At 45.4% G+C, this 18,250-nt stretch overlaps 1 protein-coding gene across 3 annotated transcripts in view; it reads right to left on the bottom strand.

Moving 5' to 3' along the window:
- DAAM2 (dishevelled associated activator of morphogenesis 2) overlaps positions 1-18,250 on the bottom strand; it is a 166,673-nt gene that overhangs the window by 92,420 nt on the left and 56,003 nt on the right. For 2 of the 3 annotated variants that reach the window (XM_054698764.1, XM_037519655.2), the window contains exon 1: positions 17,468-17,844. The exons of the other annotated variant lie outside the window; for it this stretch is intronic. The gene's annotated coding sequence lies outside the window, so the exon portion shown is untranslated. Of the gene's footprint in view, positions 1-17,467; positions 17,845-18,250 lie in introns of those variants that run through there. 3 annotated transcript variants of the gene reach the window in all.

Here is an 18,250-nt window from a genome sequence, read left to right as displayed (position 1 = left end):
CTATCTCGCCTGCTGCTCCCCTCAGCAGTGTTATTTCAGTCAATCCGCCTGTTCTGCTCCTCACTCTGTCTCTGGTGAATCTTCTCACCCCACCCCCCGCACCTCTGGCTGGTACCTCAGTTCTTGTATGCATAAATAAATAAATCTTAAAAAAAAACTCAATGTCCACTGGAATTCTGGAGTACTCACTTCTCCTTCTGAGCAAGAACTGGCATTTGTATACAAAAATAGCGATGATGCTGTTAACAGTCCACTGTGCTCACATGCAGGACTCCAGGCTGTTCATGCAACAGCCCAGTGTGCCCCTTCTACAGTGAAGGAAACGAGGCCCACTGACAGATGACAAGCATTTATCCAGGGTCACATGAATGCCATGTGATGTAACAGGCTTCTCTGCCCACCAAGCCCACCACCTTCAACAGCTCATTCCTCCAATCCTTTTCCAAGGACACATTTTATTGGGATGTTGGGAATTTTCACTTAAGATGTTGCTTGGCAGGTTTCCATTAACTTTGGTGTGTACATCCTGATTCATACACTGAATTGGGAATTCTCACAAGGGTGAGAATTGTACCCCTATGAGTTTAGCTATGTCTTGTACACCCCCATGAATTCAGCTATGTTAATTTCTCCTTTCTCTGTTCCTTGCCACATGTGTGTACAAGACCGGTTACTCCATCAAGGCTGCCTCTGACCTTATGGCAGCCTTCACTGGAGGTGTGATGTGCTAGGTCGAACCTTAGGGTGAAGGTAGTAAGAGACACAGATGAAGGTGGAGCCAGGAGGAAAACTCTTGAAATATTAGCTCTGGCCAAGAGCATGCTCAGCTTATCTATCCTCAGCTCAAGGCCAGTGTAAGTGTATCACTTGGATTGGGCTCAGATCAGATCTCAAGTCTATAACCTGCCAGTTGAGATGACCAAGTTCAATGACTTTAAGGTAGAAATTTCCATTCTCTGGATGGCACAGTATTCAGAGCATAGTAAGTACCTAATTCCAGCATCTTCCCTTTCCAAATAAAGAACAAAATACCTGACTCATAGCCATAAATATCCATTCTTTTTAATCTGAGACCCCCTATCTGCTTTCACCATGTATGCCTCCTGGAGTCAATCAGTCCGACAAATAGCCTAAATTGCCTCAAAGCTACAACAGTTCAAATCAAAGGGGATTCCATATTATACCCAGCCTTCCTGACTCCACGATGAATGTATACAGACACTCACAAGGTGCTGCGTGTTCTCTGCTTGCCATTCCAAACCCATTCCCCACACTGTTCTGCCGTGCTCGTGCTCTGGAGGCTAAGATCTCCTAATGCCTCACCAGATTTCTGGGCTTCTGGTGCCCAGTGCGATGCCTCCAGTGAGAAGCAACAGCAGGTGACTAGAGAGGAGAAGGTGGGGGACTCAGAGTGTTTACCCCCATTCCCTCTCTGCTAAGTCATGCCTTCTGCCAGGGGCTGTGTTCTCTGCTCCTGCCAAGAAGCCCCTCCTTCTCAGCCACCAGGCACAGGTTCTGATAACACCATTTCCCCACATCGTCCCTTCAGGTGTAGGAGTGTTAACAGCTTCCTGCTGTTGCATGTCCCTGGGTGCCTCGCCATCTCCTCTAGTCCTTTATCTTTCTACAAATAATTCTTTCATTACATTGTTATCCGTTCAACCCTTTGGGGAGTACCAACTCTTTCCTTCCCAGAGCCTGACTGATAGAAACTACAGTGTATATTCTCAGAGCAACCACATACCCAAAATTCGCTCCCCAAAGTCCCAATTCCATGTGAGTTGCTCCATTTAAGTTGAATTGTGTGAGAGATAAATAAGAAGGCAACAGAGACAAAAGCTCGCCCAGCTTTGGCCCCCAATGCAAGCATGATACCAGCCAGTTAAGAGGCTCACTGGTGCAGAACAGAGCACTGAGGTTCATAGGCTCGCTCGGTCAAGGACACAAGCTGCACAAAAGAGGACAGGGTACTCAAGGCCAACACAGTGTGTCACTTGGATTGAATACCAGATTCCAAGGGAATCTGTAATAAAAGTAAGACACAAGAGCTGAGTCAACTGCATTCCAACAAGACACCCAGCGAAGCCAGCATGGCTTCCTTGTCAAGTAAAAGAAAGTGAAGCAATTCCCAGTGGAAGACACATTCCCACTTCAGGGAGGGATGTTTGCAAGAGGAAGAGAGCAGTGGCTGTATTAATGAAAGTCAGAAGGGAGGGAGAGTTTCATTGAAACCAGGCAGCAATGCTGAGTGGCAGATTCTTTCACCCCGGGGCACTGTGAAATACATGGGTTACCGTTGGTCCCAGGCCCTGATCAGAAGATGTCAGGATGGTGGCTGTGCTTACTAGCCAGCACAAGCAAGCAATCCCAGTAACTCCCAAGGAAAGGATAAGATGCGAGAATTTTCTAGCTATACACTATATAGGGAAAGCCCTAGAGAATAGCTGTTTTGTTTTCATCATTATGACTGTTTGGCATCTCCACCAATAGATCAATATGTGGTCCTAAGTCCAAACCCCAAAATCAAAAGTAGTGATGACCATGTTCCTAAGGACCAGTGTAGATATTTGGAGAATAACCCGTTTGAAAATAGTCAAATCTACCTGAAATTTCCCAGATGAGCCCGGGGCTAACAGGGAGCAGTACAGGCATGTCTGTATGCCAACAGGCAGAGAAGACAGATAGGAATTTGTGCCTATTTTTGAAAATGAACTTCTTTTAAACTAAGAAATAGTTTAGCTATCTGTAAAATATAAATAATAATAAAATTAACCTTTTGGTAGCCATCATTCAGAATAGGAAATAAAGTATAAATATAAATATTTTTATATAACAATAAAAATATATATAAAAATATATTAAATATATATAAATATATGTAAATATATAAATAAAATTATAAATATTTTATATAACAATATAAAAATGGAGTCTCTGTGCACCTCACCCTATTCTTCATTCCTGCCTTCCAAACAAGGAGCCACTTTTCTGAATTTATTGGTTATTCCAAACATGTTTGAATACTTTAATTACACATGGAAATATTCATAAGTAAAAGAGTATTATTTTACATGATTTTAAACTTAATAGCACCATCCTTCTGCAACTTGCTTTTTCTACTTAATATTGTTGCTGAGGTTGAAACTCTCTAGTATAACCTATCTAGTGCCTTCATTTTGTTTTAAATTTTCCATAGTATTTTATTGTATATACAAATTAACCAGTCTTCTGGTTAATGACAGGCATTTGGGTGGCTTTCTAGCTCTAAAAATCCATGCTATAATAAATATGCCTGAAATATCTCCTTTTCACAAGCATTAGTCTTTTTAAATTTATCTAGGAATGAAATTGCTGGGTTATAGAGTAAGTGAATCTTCAATTTTGCTAGCTCGTATCAAATTGCTCTCCAAAGTGTTCATATCCATTTAATTCCTACTATTAGTGAATGGGAATAGTCTTTGATTCTATATTCAATCTGAAGAAATATAATTCTTTTTCAATTGGCAAATATGAAATGGTATCTTGTGATTTCAATTTATATATTTCCCTAATTCTAAGTAAGACAGAGCATTTTTTCATATTTATTATTCTATAGCATTTTACTGCTAGAACTACATCTGCTTGCTTTGAAAACCTGAAAGATGTTTTCCTTTTATTCATACAAGTTTGAATAAGTTGAGAATTTCATCTCTTCTTCATTGGAAACAGAGAAGCAGGAAGAGGCATGGATGAGGCAGGGAAGACTTTCTTTTGAACACTATCTTTGAAGCAGGACCTTTTTTAATGAGCCATAACATTACAGATGAAGCCCATGAACAGAAATTCCAACAGTCCCTAGACAATTTAGGGAACACATTATTTAGACCATGTCAATATTGCCTAGGACAGTTCAGAATGTTTTCACAGTGCTCAGTGCCCATAGGACACACAGCTCTGTGGGCATCACAAATGGACTAAATGAACCTAAGAACCACCATGTATTTACCATCCCAATAGTCATGAAATCATTCTCGTGACAACAACCTGGGAGGAGATTCCATAACTTCCTTATGTTCCCAAACACTCTGCAGCAGAACCTTGGTCTCAGTGCTGAGTGTCATCCTCTCAAAGCACTGTTCACATGTGTCACAGTTCCACATTTCCAGCTCCTCCCCTCAGGGCACTGGGTTTTCTGAGTTTTCAGCTTGACATCCCTGTCCCCAGCACAAGAGTGGATGAACTAATTTGGAAATGCACGAAGGAGCATTTCAATTTCAAAATCCAAGAGAAGCATTGGCTGTATGTTTTTTAAGGGGAGGACTTTCTTCCTTACTAAATCTTTTTTCTGCACATTAAAGAGAGAATGAAATGGAAATAAAATACTCTTGGTCAGGGTGTAAAAGAAATCTTAAGAACACCTTAAACTGCTTCTCTTCCTTGGAGATTTTCCTGACTCTTCTATGCATTATATCAGCACTACCCAGTAGTTAGTATTCCAATGGAAAACAAAATATTTGTTGAATAATACTAACAAAGGTTTATAGAGTGTGTACTATGTTCCAGACACTGTTCTGAGAACTTTGCATGATTAATTTTGTCCTCATTTGTGGGAGAGAAACCATTACTGTCCCCAATTTGCAGATGAGGGAGCTGAGTCTCAGCAAGGATAAATTCTTGCCCAATGCAGCGCCGGTTCAATCCCCGGCTGCCAGCGAGGGTCCCACATGGCGCACAGACCTCTCCTGCGCAGACCTCTCCTGCCGCCCGCTGCTCCCCTCAGCAGTGTATTTTGCCTGTCTGTCCTGCTCCTCTCTCTGGCTCTGATGAATTTTCTCACCCTCCCATGCTTCTGACTGTACCCAGTGCTTGTATAAATAAATAAATAAATCTTTAATAAATAGATTCTTGCCAAAGAGTGAGTATTAAGTAGTGGAATCTGATTTTGGATCCCAGCAGTTTCACCCCAGAATCTTCATGAGGAGCCACTATGATGCAAACCAAAGCTACTGCTGGACACACGTAGCACTTAAATGCTTCTTGCTCTTGTTCCAGTGAAACTGCAGCTGTGGGCTTAGTGAGAAATGAATTATCCTTTGCATCCTTATCTTTGACACCCACATCAAATCCCTAAGGCCTTGAAGAATTTGCTGATTCCTTCCTTATTTATTAATGCAAGCTCCCAGTCCCTGGGCTTGCCACAGATGCACCAGGCGCTGCACGTTGAGAGGCTGGAGGCCCTGGAGAGGGAGGAAATCATGCTCACAGGCCTCATTCCACAGGACTGTCTGGGCACACAGCATCTGACACCAGTGCCTCTCATCAGGGTGGAGCCACCACCACCATTAACCACTAGGGATGGGATAGCACTTTACAGTGTACCCAGCACTTTTCAAACACCTGATGCCACAGACTCACATCACTCTGATATATCACAGGGATTACTATCACTTCCATTTTACTCATGACTAAAATTGAGGCCCAGGAATGCTAACTAGCTAAATCATTTATCCTAATTAATGGGCAGCTGAAATTCAAACATCGATCCTGATACCAAATCCCACAACACAATGGCTTTTACTACTCATGAAACTGATCACTGTTTTTTTTTAAAGATTTATTTATTTATGCATACAAGAACTGGGGTATAGGCCAGAGGTTCAGAGGATGAGAGGATTCACCAGAGACAGAGTGGGGAGCAGAACAGACAGATTGACTGAAATTCACTGTTGAGGGGAGCAGTGGGCAAGACGGGAGGAGTCTCCTGTGCCATGTGGGTAGCTCCCTGGCTGGGGATCGAACTTGTGCTGCAGTGGCTGTGGACAGCTTCATAGTGCTGAGACTTTACCCCTTGTGCCACCAGGGTGGCCCAAAGTTTATCACTTTGATTCTTAGTCCTTTGCATGTTCTTTCTCTCTCTCTCTCTCTCTCTCTCTCTCTCTCTCTCTCTCTCTCTCTCACACACACACACACACACACACACACACACACACCATTGACTTCTTCTGGACCAGTGGAATATGAGTCAGACCAAAAAAAAGGGGGGGAGGGGCAAAGAATTGAAACTAAACTCTTATTGTATGAGCTATGAGCAACTGAATGAATACATGGATCAATAAGTACAGCCAACGAGTATTCCCTATGCCTGTCACCAGGTGAGGTGCCATAAATCCCACAACGACTAATGCACAGTCTGAATCTTCTAGGAGCTTCCAGTCTGGTGGCCTAGGCATCTCAATGGTAACTGTCAAAGTAAGCCTTCTGGTTAGAGCCCCTTTTGAGGAAGATGTGGTGTGCAGAGGGGAAGAAGAAAGTCAGATGTTGTATTAACATAAACAGAGACTAGTAGGGTATCACATCAGGGAAAACTCCAGACAGTGCTCTGAAGTGTTAAAATTAACCTGCATGGCCCCACTGTCCAGCTGAGTGATGCCCACGCAGACTTCCAGGGTGTGAGTATACATGCCAGTTTACTTGGATAGTCCCAATTTATGCCTGCTTTCCCCGTGTCCCTTCCCGTTAGGGCCTCTTTCACTACTCAGTGTCCTGGTTTAGACAGTAAATTATATGGTCATCCTGGCCTTCCAGGAAATTTATGACTTTCTCCAACAGTCCCTGGGCAGGAAAGCAATTCGGCTTCCCAAGGTCACTGAGTTGCCTTATTTATGCTCCTTTTTACAGAGTTGCTCTTCACGGTCACCACCCGCAGCTGGTGCAGGCTCCAGGGGAAGAAGCCCCACATCTGTGTTTTTCTCCAGTGTTAGCACTGCAGTCAAAACTAGTCACCATCAGAACCAAAAATGCCTGGAGATTTAGGCATATATGTTTTGCATTCTGATTCTGATCATTCCTTCCTAAATGATCTTAGGCAAATCATCCAACCCCTATGAGCCTCAGTTTCCTCCATTAAAGAGAGGCTGCTGACTCCCATCTCATCTCATGGATGGTTCTTGAGGATTGGTGAAGCAGTATAAGTGAAAACATCAAGTACACGTCTGCCACCAGCAGGCTTTATAGAACATGTGTCTACTCAGATGTAAAGGGCATAGAGAATATGAGAATACCTCAGGAAACCCAATATATTTTCAGACCTCAAAGCTCTACACTACCAAAAGGAATTGCTTCTTCATCTTTATAAGAAATAAAAAAAAAGGGCCTCCCCTGGTGGCACAGGCAGTTGAGCGCCACGCTGTGAAGCTGTCTGCAGCCTCTGCAGGGCCAGTTTGGTCGCGGCCAGCTGGCGAGGGTCCCACATGGTGCTGCAGACCTCTCCTGTCTCACCCGCTGCTTCCCTCAGCAGTGTATTTCATCAGTCTGCCTGTTCTGTTCCCTGCTCTGTCTCTGGTGAATCCTTTCACTCTCCCATCTGGCCTGTACCCCGGTTCTTCTATAAATAAATGAATAAAATCTTAAAAAAAAAAAAAAAAAACATGGCACCACCATCTCCTAAAACCATTTGGCAGATCTCCTAAAACCGAATATATGCTTTTCCCATGATCCACAGTTCCACTCCCAAGAACACATCAAAAGAAAGGCATATCCTATGATTACCAAAGGCCAAGTGCACAAATGTTCATAGCAAGGCTGCAACAGCCCCAAACTGAGAAATCACTCAAATGACCATTAACAGAAGAGACGACATCACATGTGTTATAGACACATAATAGAATATTATGCAGTCATGAAAATGAATGGTCTACGCCACAGCATGCAAAAGTGAGTATACACTGTAGGATTCCATTTATATGATGTTCAAGACCAGGCAAAACTAATCTACCTAGTAGGAAGTGAGGATTGTGAAAGGGTAGTAGCCAGAGAGGCTTTTCTTGGCAGGGGATGCAGGGGACACAGGGGGCTTGGGATTGTTCTGTCTCTTGATCTAGATGCTGGTTATACAGGTGTGTGAAAATCCATTGAGGCATAAGATATAAACTATTTTTCTGAATCAGGATGAACTTTAATATAAATTTTACAATTTTTAAATGGAAAACATCCTTCTTTTAATAGAGTCGAGCAAACTAAATAGGCAGCAGACACTTAGCAAAAGATGGTAGGATATTTTCTTCAGTAAATGTTTTTTGATCTCCAGCTCTGTGCCAGGCACTATTTCTGTGCCAGAAACCAAAATAATAAGACTCAGTGTTTGTTCTCCATCATCATCTCCATCATCTCCATCACCTTCATCGTCATCACTAACATTTCTATGTTCCAGTCACAGCGTCAAGTATTTTTTTTTACCAAATCATGTATTAACTTTATCTTCATAGCAATCCATTTTACATATGAGTAAACTAAGGCACAAAGAGATGAAGTAACTAATACATGCACACATAGCTAGCAAGAAAGGAAGCCAGAATCTAAACCCAGGAGCCAGAATCAGCCTACACTCAAAAATCTGGTCTGTTTATCAACTCTGTCGATTCCAGCTGCCATTTAGACATCCATACTCATCAAACATTCTGTCCAGAGCAGCAGTACCAGCATGTCTCCGAAAGGCAGAGGCAGTCCCTAACTCTATTTCTGGGCAGCTGCCAGCCCAGTGCCACATGAAGGGGAACAGACTAACAAACATATTGACAGAAATTAAGAAAGAAGAGTTAAAATAGCTTGGCCCTTCAACTTATCCCAAATCCCCAGAAAGTCTGAATTTGCTTCAAACTAACTTCAAAGCTGCCTTTGTGGAAATACCGACAGATCTGCCCACTGACCTGCAATCATTCCCTTCTCCGTAGTCTGGTCAAGGGGTCCTGAAGCTGCCGGGGGCTATAGTGTCTGAGAGCAAGTGAGGGAGTGTTGACACCGACCCCCAGGAATGTGGTCAGACATTGAGCTGTGAGTCTAGGTCCCCGAGTCTGACGCATGGAGCATCCATCACGCAGGCAAGCCTCGCTTTGGCATGCAGGCAGGCGAGCAGTCTGCTAACCTAGGAGGGAGGAGGAATGAACACGAACACCAAAGGCCGCCTGTGCATAGGACACAGCAGGAAGAGATAAGCACCCCTAGGGATGAATCAGATCTGGAAGAGACCCATGTAAGCAAGATGTGAGTAACACACAGGTAAGAAGGTGGCTCCCAGTAGACCACTGAATCCCCTTAGCCCCCATTATGATACAAAAGCACCAGTATGATGGAGAATTCCCAAGGTCAACTTGTCCAGTCCCCTGTCTCCAGCAGCATGGCCACAAAGCCATCTAGTCCTATTTCTTCCCAGATTCACCCACACCCCTCAGCCTAGCACTGAGGATGTAAGGAGCAGGGGAAAATGCAAATTTGGCAACTTAAGTCAAAATATTTGCTCAGTCTTTCCACAGGGTTATGTCACAACCCTGTCTGTGGAGAAGTCAATAGGTTCTCATCTAAATGATATATAAAACAGAGCACAAGGTAAAAAGGCTACCTCTTCCTATCTAACATAACCAGCAACAATTACCTAGAAAATAATGAACTCCTCCAAAACAGGGTCATAGTAAATAAGTCAAAACCTCCAGAGTAGACACAAGGTTATAGGAAGGTTCTTGGCATCCACCACTGATGGAAGGGAGAAAAGGACAGGAGGCAGCACTGGGCACAGGTTGCTGCTGCCATGCAGCCTCAGCAATGCCATGGGAATCCCTGAAGCTGGAAGCCCTTTAGAATTTCCCCATGTTGGCCAGGACTTCACTGCTCCCCATTACTGGACGCACATTACACGTGAGGGGAGCATGAGCAGGAAGCAGCAGGGGGAGGGCAACTGTCTCCAGTTGAGGCAATTCCAAAGAGAGCTGACTACTTCTGGCACCACCTGTTGCAGCAAGTCAGTTCTGAGCCGGAGTCTGAGTGGCATCTCTCAGGGTGCATTCCCCAGGGATTTGACTCAACCAGGCAAGGAGCATAGGGTCCTCACAACAGCACATTGCACCACATTGCCTGGTTTGCTGTTGGCTCCATCAGGACAGTTCTCCAATCTAATGTATCTGTCTTTGATGTTTCCTACTGCATTTCCTGCAAGCTCAGAGATTGAGGAGACCCAAGAGGGAAGATTAAACCTGATGGGTCAGTGGGTGGGCAGCCACCTGGCCTGATGCTCAATAGATTCCCTGGGAGACAAACAGGGACACACAACAGGAAGTCACACAGCAGGATGGTCACCAGGCCACAGACATCAATCGCTCAGCCCAAGTGCCACGACAGAGATCTCCTGCGTGATGAACACTTAGTATGTCAGATTTCGGGACCCACACTGGTAATCATCTGGGATGAAACCATGTCTAATGGCTGACTGGTGGAAAAATAAACATTCCCACAAGAATGGTGTGATCTCCGATATATAGAGCTGTGTCACTCCAGGCTACTAACATTAATTACCAGGGTGTGGAGGGGGGTAGAGAAGCAATTTGTTTTCCCCTTGTATTCTTCTATCCCTGCATGAGATTGACTCACTGTTTAAGCATGAATTACCTTCAAAAGGTGAAAAAAATCAAAACATTTTTCACAAATTATCAGCACGGCACCATATGCATAGTGGGAACCAATATAAACATAGGATTTCATTCCCTTTTCTGCCACCCCTCTTAGGAGTCAGCTCCTAACTGTTTGGGGTCAACTGAAAGAAATATTTAATTCAAGGCCAAGATTTTTCTGTTCCCTCACTTAATCATTAGAAAGAACTTCATTTTAATATCATTGCACTCTATCTATCTATCTATCTATCTATCTATCTCTGCCACAAAAATAAATCTGCCACTTAAAATCTATAAAAATCATGCAACCCATTCTGTAGTCAAATGGCAATGATGTGAATTATCTGCTGTTTGCTATTATCCGTGACCATGCCTCTTTCTATTACCACACTAGCGAAAGTTGACCAGACCAAGCCAACTCCCAATTATCTTGGCGCATAAACATGAAAAGTTCAGAGAAGCCAAAACCTGACTTTTCACCACATCTGCTGACAAGAAGTCAAAGAGTTGGTTTTAAGTTTCTTCCATCTTTCCCTGTCCCTGGCTACCCGCTAGGAGAGGTGTTCCAGAGGGCAGGAGCTACCATAAAGCAAAGGGATGAGGACACAAGGGGCCCATAGTTTATAATCCAGGCAGCTCTTTACTATCTGGTTGGCCATGGGGATTTGTTCTTGTGATCTCTTCAGCACCCAGGCAAGTCCTCCTTATTCCTCAAGAGTTATCTAGGACATCATTGCATGGATCATGGGTCTAACTGGCACTGTTTGACTACCAAGTGTGGGCACTCCGATACAATTTGGCTTTTATGAGCTCTAAGTATGAAGAAGGCAAGATGGAGATTCAGCCATTGTTTGACTGTACGTAATAAGTCCAATGTTATGACAGAGCTGTGTGCCAAGTTCATGGGAATGAGAGGGAAGGGCTGATTGATGGGGGAGCCTTACAAAGGGAGTTTGAAAGAGAAGGGGACACTTGAGTAAGCCTGGCTTCAGTGCAATAAAATCAAAGTTACCCTGGAGGAATTGCAACTAGGGATTGCTGGTTGACAAAGCAGTCAGCAGGAGCAGCCCCCACTCACACATCTGGGAGCCTGACCTGTGTGGTCGAAGAAGGACACACTTCATCCCAGAAGTCTCACATCAGTCTTCCTCCATCACACCAGCTTGTTATTTTTTCCCTACCACACTTATTGTGTCTGTGATTTGTACTTTTGTCTAGTCTTATATTTGGTTTATTATCAGTAACTTCAATAATCATCACAGTGAGATCTAATGTTTGTTGAGTGCTTACTCTAGGGCAGGGGCTGACAATCCTCTCAACCCTCCTATGAGGAGGTATTATTTGCTATCATGGCCAATTTTTCAGATGAGAGAACTGGGTTTCAGACATATGAAATAGTACAAGAGGTAAGTGGTGGAGTGAGAACTCAAACAGTTGGTCTGATTCTAGAACCCATATTCTAGACCACCCTATTGTAAAAACTCTCCCTAAACGATATTTGCTCCATTCATCTGAGATTCAGTGCTAAAGCCTTCAAATGTTTTCAGTTAAAGGGTCACAGTAAATATTTCCAGCTCTGTGATTCATACAGTCTCCATTGCAACACTCCACTCTTCCCTTTTAGCATGAAAACAGCCATAGACAAAACATAAACAAATGGCATGGTTGTGCATCAATAAAACTTTATTTACAAAAGAAGGTAACAGGCTGGATTTGGCTGTTGAAATTGCCAGTTCTTAATCTCTATTACTTTGTTAAGTCATGCATTTAGCCAGTGTTTTTAGGGTGTCCACCTTGTGCCTGGCACAGTTCCAGCTACTACAGATACAGGGAGAATCACACAAGTTCTGCTCTTGTAAAGTTTATATCCTAGCAGAGTTTTGCTAGTTTCCCTGATACCCTGGGACCTAACCTCAGTACTCTTCCTCACACTTCCCATAGAACCATGGCTCTCAACTTCAGATCACTTAGGGAACTTGTAGAACTATCAATGCATGGACCCCTCTGTCGGGAGATTAAGTTGGCCTCAGTATTGATGCTGTTAGATGCACCCAGGTGATTCTAATGTCCAGCCAGGGCTGTAACTAGGACTTGGAGCACTGCGAGTCTGCTGCAGTAGAAGAGTTACTTACCTACCAGGTGACACAGGATCAATCTGTTAGACCCTCAGTGTTTGCCTGTCAAATGCATTTAATGGTCATCATAGGATTGTTATGAGGATGAAAAGAGACCTTGTGATTTTCAACTGGAGCATGCTTGATAAATATAAGGTACTACTATCATTGTTCCATTATTATTAGGTTTCAATAGTCGGCACTGGCTTACTGATTTCCCTCCCCAGTTTTGACCTTGATTCTTTGAACAAGACAGCATTTAGGATTTCTAAAACAAGCCCAGGTTCATGGGTGAACAAGTTGGTGACCTTTCCTTTATCCCAGTAGAGAAGCACATGGGGCTGCCACTTGTTTGCAAGGGGAACACAGCTCTGTGCCCCACTTTTGTATAAAAGTCCTCCCTCTCCATGCTGACATAGCTGACCTTTGAGCACTGTTGTTAAACCTTGAATAAATGGCTTATTTACTTTGACTCATGGCCAAACATCCAAAACCATGTACTATCATGAGCTTAGAACTAGAGTAGAGAAAGACACTCACATTCTGCTGAGCAGAGAGGTGTTTGCTAGGTCCTCCCCTTTATAGTGTGTTTCATCTTCAGAACCACCCAGGGAAGTGAGAATAGCATTATTCTCATTTAGTAGATGCAGGAGATTCAGGCTGTGACCTGGTGGTACCAGAACTCAGAACTGTGTCTACTTGGTTCTCATGCCCTTTCTATGGAACCCTGTGACACCTTGCAAAGGATTCAGCTTCTTTGGAACTAGAAGTCAAGCGATAGCAAAGTGCCTAAAGTATAGTTCTCTTGGTATCTTTTTTTTCTCTTTTATTTTTCGGGGGGGGGGGAGAAGCAGAATGAACCCCACAGCACCTGCTGATACCACAGCCCAGTAAGCCTTGTATGGCACTAGCATAATGATACACAGGTCCAAAGAAAAGGCATTTCCTCCCTACAAAGCATCTTGACAGTGCAGTTTCATAATGAAAGAAAACAAACAAACCAAAAAATGTGAGGAGAGACTTGGAGAAATAGATACTGCCAGGAGGAAAGAATTCACTGACCCCCCAATCTGGGCCATCTCAAGAGAAGTTGGCCACTGGCTGAGCCTCTTAAAAGCTGAAAAGTCATCCCAGGCCATGGTTAAAGAGAGAGCTTGAATAAAACAGAAACAAATGTGATCTTCAAAGTCTTAAATGTCAACTTGAAGGATAACTTAGAAGCTGTGAGATGGGCCAAGAGAACCTGCAGCTGCACTCTCCCGCATCAGAGTCTCTTTGTGTCCTCTGGAATAGCCACTCCCCTAGACAGTCAGGGCAGGGAGCAGCCACCCCCCACCCACACACACACACACCCGACACACACCCACTGGAGATGTGTGCTGATGGCTAAAGCTGCCATTCTTTACAACCCAGAAGATGGTCCATCATTTTGACCTGAGCACCCTTGAGGAGCAGAGGGTGCCTAACCAACCTCTTGACTTCAGCCTTGTTCTTCAGAATTCAACTGGTTCTCCATTTTCCTGTCTCACCCCACCTTCTCAGCTCCCCATCCCCCATCCCAGCATGGCCTCCCCTGCTGCCTTTCTCCCTCTGGAGAGAGCTCAAACAAAAGAGTGGTTTCCAGGTAAATGCCCAGGATGTCTGGGCTACTCTAACCCTCAGGACAATGGTCCGACAAGCTTCTGAATAATCGCTACTCACCAGCTTTCTAGAAAGGAGACGATACAAAGGTGATCTGAGCCCTAGAAACTCCACCCACTGGCCATTCCTAATGGAAAATGGGTAGCCAAATTTGGGGAGAAGTCCTTTCCAAACAACCTGGACTCTTGATGGTTGAAAAGTTAAAAAATAAGATTGTGCTATTCCCTTTATTAAGGGTTGACAACATTCTTAGCGCTGTTCATGGTCCTTCTGCAGAAAAATAATTTCCGATTTAACCTCACAACATAAATACTGTCTTCATTTTAAGGTGAGGAAGCTGAAGTGCAGAATGAATAAGTGATGGAGTCCCAGGTTACTAATTCTTCCCCAGGACAGTCTTCTCTGAAGTCTGCACCCTTTCCATTGTGCAGGAAGGCCAGAGCCGAAGGATGCAGGATCCCCAGACACAGCTGGCCTCAGGCCACGGAGATCTAAAGGGTCATCTGCTATCATAGCCAAAGACATCTCCGAGCCGTTCCTTCTGCCAAGTGTGTCTGCCCTTTGGACCTTCAGAGAAGCCTGGGAATGCATTGCCTCCAAGTATTCTGATCTCAGAGATGACCGGAAAGCAGCCAGAAGCTTGAGCTGACAGAAGGGCACTGAGAAGGCTTGCAAATCAGCTCAAGCATCAGCAACCTGGGATGCCATCCCAGTTTAACATTGGCAAAATATCTTCCAGAGCAAATCAGAAGGGTCAGGACTCCACTGACCCTCCAAGAAACCTCACATAATAAAAGAGCTGAAAGCCCAGTTTCTTCCCTGGCTCTCCCTGAGAAGGCCTGTGCTGGGACGCGAGCACTTTTTCTGGGAGCTTCCCTCCCAGGGGTCCTCTCTCTTCCTGGGCATTCAGCCTTCTATTTATAAATAGTGGGAACGAGCAGGAATACTGAAACCTGCTTCTTCCATGGACTTGACTGACATCAAAGAAGCAAGCCTGCACCTCCTGGTCACCTCTGCACCCTCCTGACCAGCTACACTCCACCTTGTCCCCTTGTTCACCCTGGAGCCACAGCTCTATAGTCATGAGGAGAGTGTAACCTGTTTCGTGCCCAAAGGAGATTGGGGAGAGAATGTGTTCCCACCAAAAGTCATCGTCTCTCAACCTGCCCCCCACCCCACTCACCAAAATATAAAACATTCATGGACCTTCCTACAGGTCCTGGAACACAGCTCTCCTCTTACTGAACTCCTAATTTTCTTCTAAGTTCTGAAGCCCAGGAGAATTTCCTCTCCTCTTTTGACCTTTTGGGGGCACGAGTATTCCCTCAGCCTCTAAGGATCTGGAAGAAAAACTCTGAAAACTTGGTGAGGACTTAGAGCCAACACATGTAGTTCCAGGGAGCAAGACAATAACAACACAGTTGCGGTTACGTGCTTTTCCAAGGAAGAGATGGGGGTCGATGCAGCTCTCAGCACAGATGAGAACTGGACTGGTGATGCTTTCATTCCCGAGGCCACGGCCATTGCCACAACCCTCAAAGCATAAACACTCAGCTGCACGTGCATCTCATGGGGACCCAGCTACCCGTTTCCACTCACTCTTGTTTATACCGTCCTTAGGGTGACTTCCTGCTCCTTTGCTACACGCAAGACGAAGACGTCCTCCTGTAGTTAAATGGGTCTATGCCTGACACTGCTGCCTGTTGAAACTTTTATAGCACTTCCCTAGGGATCAATTTATATAATTTCTAAAATCCTTCCCAAATCTCGAACTTCCTGTGGGTCCGTTTTTATATCCACATTTCCTCCCTGTCCCTTCATTCTCTCGTTTCTCTAGGACAGAGGGAGAGTCCAGTAATCTTCCTCCCACCCAAACACTGTAGGTTGTCTCTATTGCAAAAGACAAAACCAGAGACCAGGCTAGGTCAAAGCCAAAGGGCTGTCTTTGTGGTGACTGCTGAGCCCAGCTATTGACATCCAGTGCCAGCCATTGGGCAACCCTGAGCTGTGGGCACGTACACCCCCTTCGCTCTCACTCTCACAGAGCACAAGCCCCCCTCTTGCTCTTCATCCTAGAGAAAATCCACTCCCTCCTTCTGCCGACTTTTCAGAGAAATCCAAGAAACTGACACCAAACTTAGAAAGGGGAAAACATAAAACCTGAAGCTTTTTAAAGACGGGAAGTTGCCTTCATTCCCAAGTAGGTTTCAAGGAAAACCTCCAGGGACTCTCTCCTGGAGAGGTGTGATTTTTCCTTCCCACCTTCCCAGAACTTTCCAAACCCACCACACAACATGGAAAAGTGGCCGTGGCAGAGAGAGAAGAGTTAAATGAAGCCCAGACCTCGGCAATCTGTGTTCAATTTTGATAAAAATCTTTCCCCCTCTCCCCCGTTGCCCCCCTTCCTCCATCCCACAGCTCAGACATGTCTCTTTATGTTAGGAGCTTGCATCTTGTTTGGGGCTCTGTGGCACTCCCGGGGAACCGGGCACATCCCCCACCTGGGGTGCATGTGCAGACATCCATCCCACTCCCAAGGCAGGGTTCAGAGGGCCCTGGGGTCCTACCACATCAGCCTCCTCCTCCTCACAATTACCTGACTCCAGCCCGCATCCTTCCTTGCCTGGTTAAGTCAAAGCCCCATCTCCTGGAGCTGTCAGGGCCACAGCATGAGGCCGGGCAGCAGCCCAAGTGCTGAGGGCCCCAGGAGCCCTTTCCTGGGAGATAGCTTCTCTAGTTCCAGGTCAGTGCCACTTCAAGCAGGAACCTCCTGGCTCCCTCTGCCCTGCCTGCTGCCAGAGGCCAGGCCTGCATGCAAGCAGGAGCTGGGGGCTTGCAAAGAGTTAACCCCGGGGATGAAGGCACAAGCTGAACCGGGAAAAGCCACAGCCAAAAAAAAAATTGTCACTTTGAGGGGTTCTCTGCTATGTTTGTCCACTTGAGACAACAAGGAATCAGATTTCAAAGTCCCCCCAAAAAAACATTTTTTAAAAGTTTTCCAAAGACATTTCCTGTGTCCAGATGTGCCAATACCGACACACACGCAAATCACACCCACACTCATGGACACGCACACAGGCCCTGGGCGCCCGCTCAAGTACCCATGCCTCCTGCGAACACTCTGGAGACACAAAACAGCCCGCCTGTGGAGCCGCTGCCTTTCCAACCCCCTTGGAACACTGTAAAGAAAGTAGAGGGGGAGAAAAGTGTGGCAGCTCGGCAGAAAGCCCCCCGCGGCGCGCCCCCACTTCGGGACAGACCCGAGGCTGGGCGGCGAGGCAGAGCGGCTGCACTTACTCCGAGGACCCCATGGCGCGTCCGCCGCTCCCCGCAGCCCCGAAGCCACCGCTGCAGCGGCTGCTCGCTGGCCGCTCTCCCTCGCTGCGCTCTGTAGTCCACTGTCTTGCAGAGAAACCACCGCTGCCTCCCTCCTGGCCGGCCTCGCTGCTGCCCGCCCCGCTCTGACGTCAGGCGTCTTGGAGCGGGATATTTATGGCAAGGATACTCTGAATTTCCCCTAGGTAGAGTTCTGATTGCAGTTCCTTGGGATTTGTAATTTTCACACTTTCAGACAGAAAGGAGGGGCGGGAGAAAGAGGAGCGCAGCCGGCAGGGCGAGGCAGACAATGAGGGTAGCTGTTTCCAACTTTGGCATGGAGACTTAGGGCTCCCTCTGTTTTTGGAAACATCTGAGGGTCAAGGAGCCAGGAGCAGTGACCTGGGCAGTGGGTTTTGCCTTGCTCCTCCTTTGGACCATGGCAAAAAGACCTCCCTCTCTGAGCCGGCTGGGGGTAAGGTGCTGGGGGATGCCCTCTCCTCCCCCAAAGAGGCCCTTGGAAGGGCAGTAAGTTCCAGGAAGGTGCAGAGTAAGAAAGGAGATAAATCAGGCAAAACAGCACAGCTAATTAGAAGCCCCAGTCCACACCCTAACAACTTTTCCATTTCTTCTTTGGGAGTGTGTATGTAAAAAAAAAGTTTATTTTTATTAAATTATGTTCCACACTCCCTGCCTCTGTATAGCTTTTCCAACTCAGTGCCAGTCAATTCATCTTACTTCATTGCTTATATACCGAGTTTGAGG

Source organism: Talpa occidentalis, unplaced genomic scaffold, assembly GCF_014898055.3.
Source record: "Talpa occidentalis isolate TD23 unplaced genomic scaffold, MPIMG_talOcc4v2.1 talOcc4.2, whole genome shotgun sequence".
NCBI classification, from domain to species: domain Eukaryota; kingdom Metazoa; phylum Chordata; class Mammalia; order Eulipotyphla; family Talpidae; genus Talpa; species Talpa occidentalis.
The sequence above is the reverse complement of the archived record's forward strand: the minus strand, read 5'-3'. Positions and strand labels throughout refer to the sequence as shown.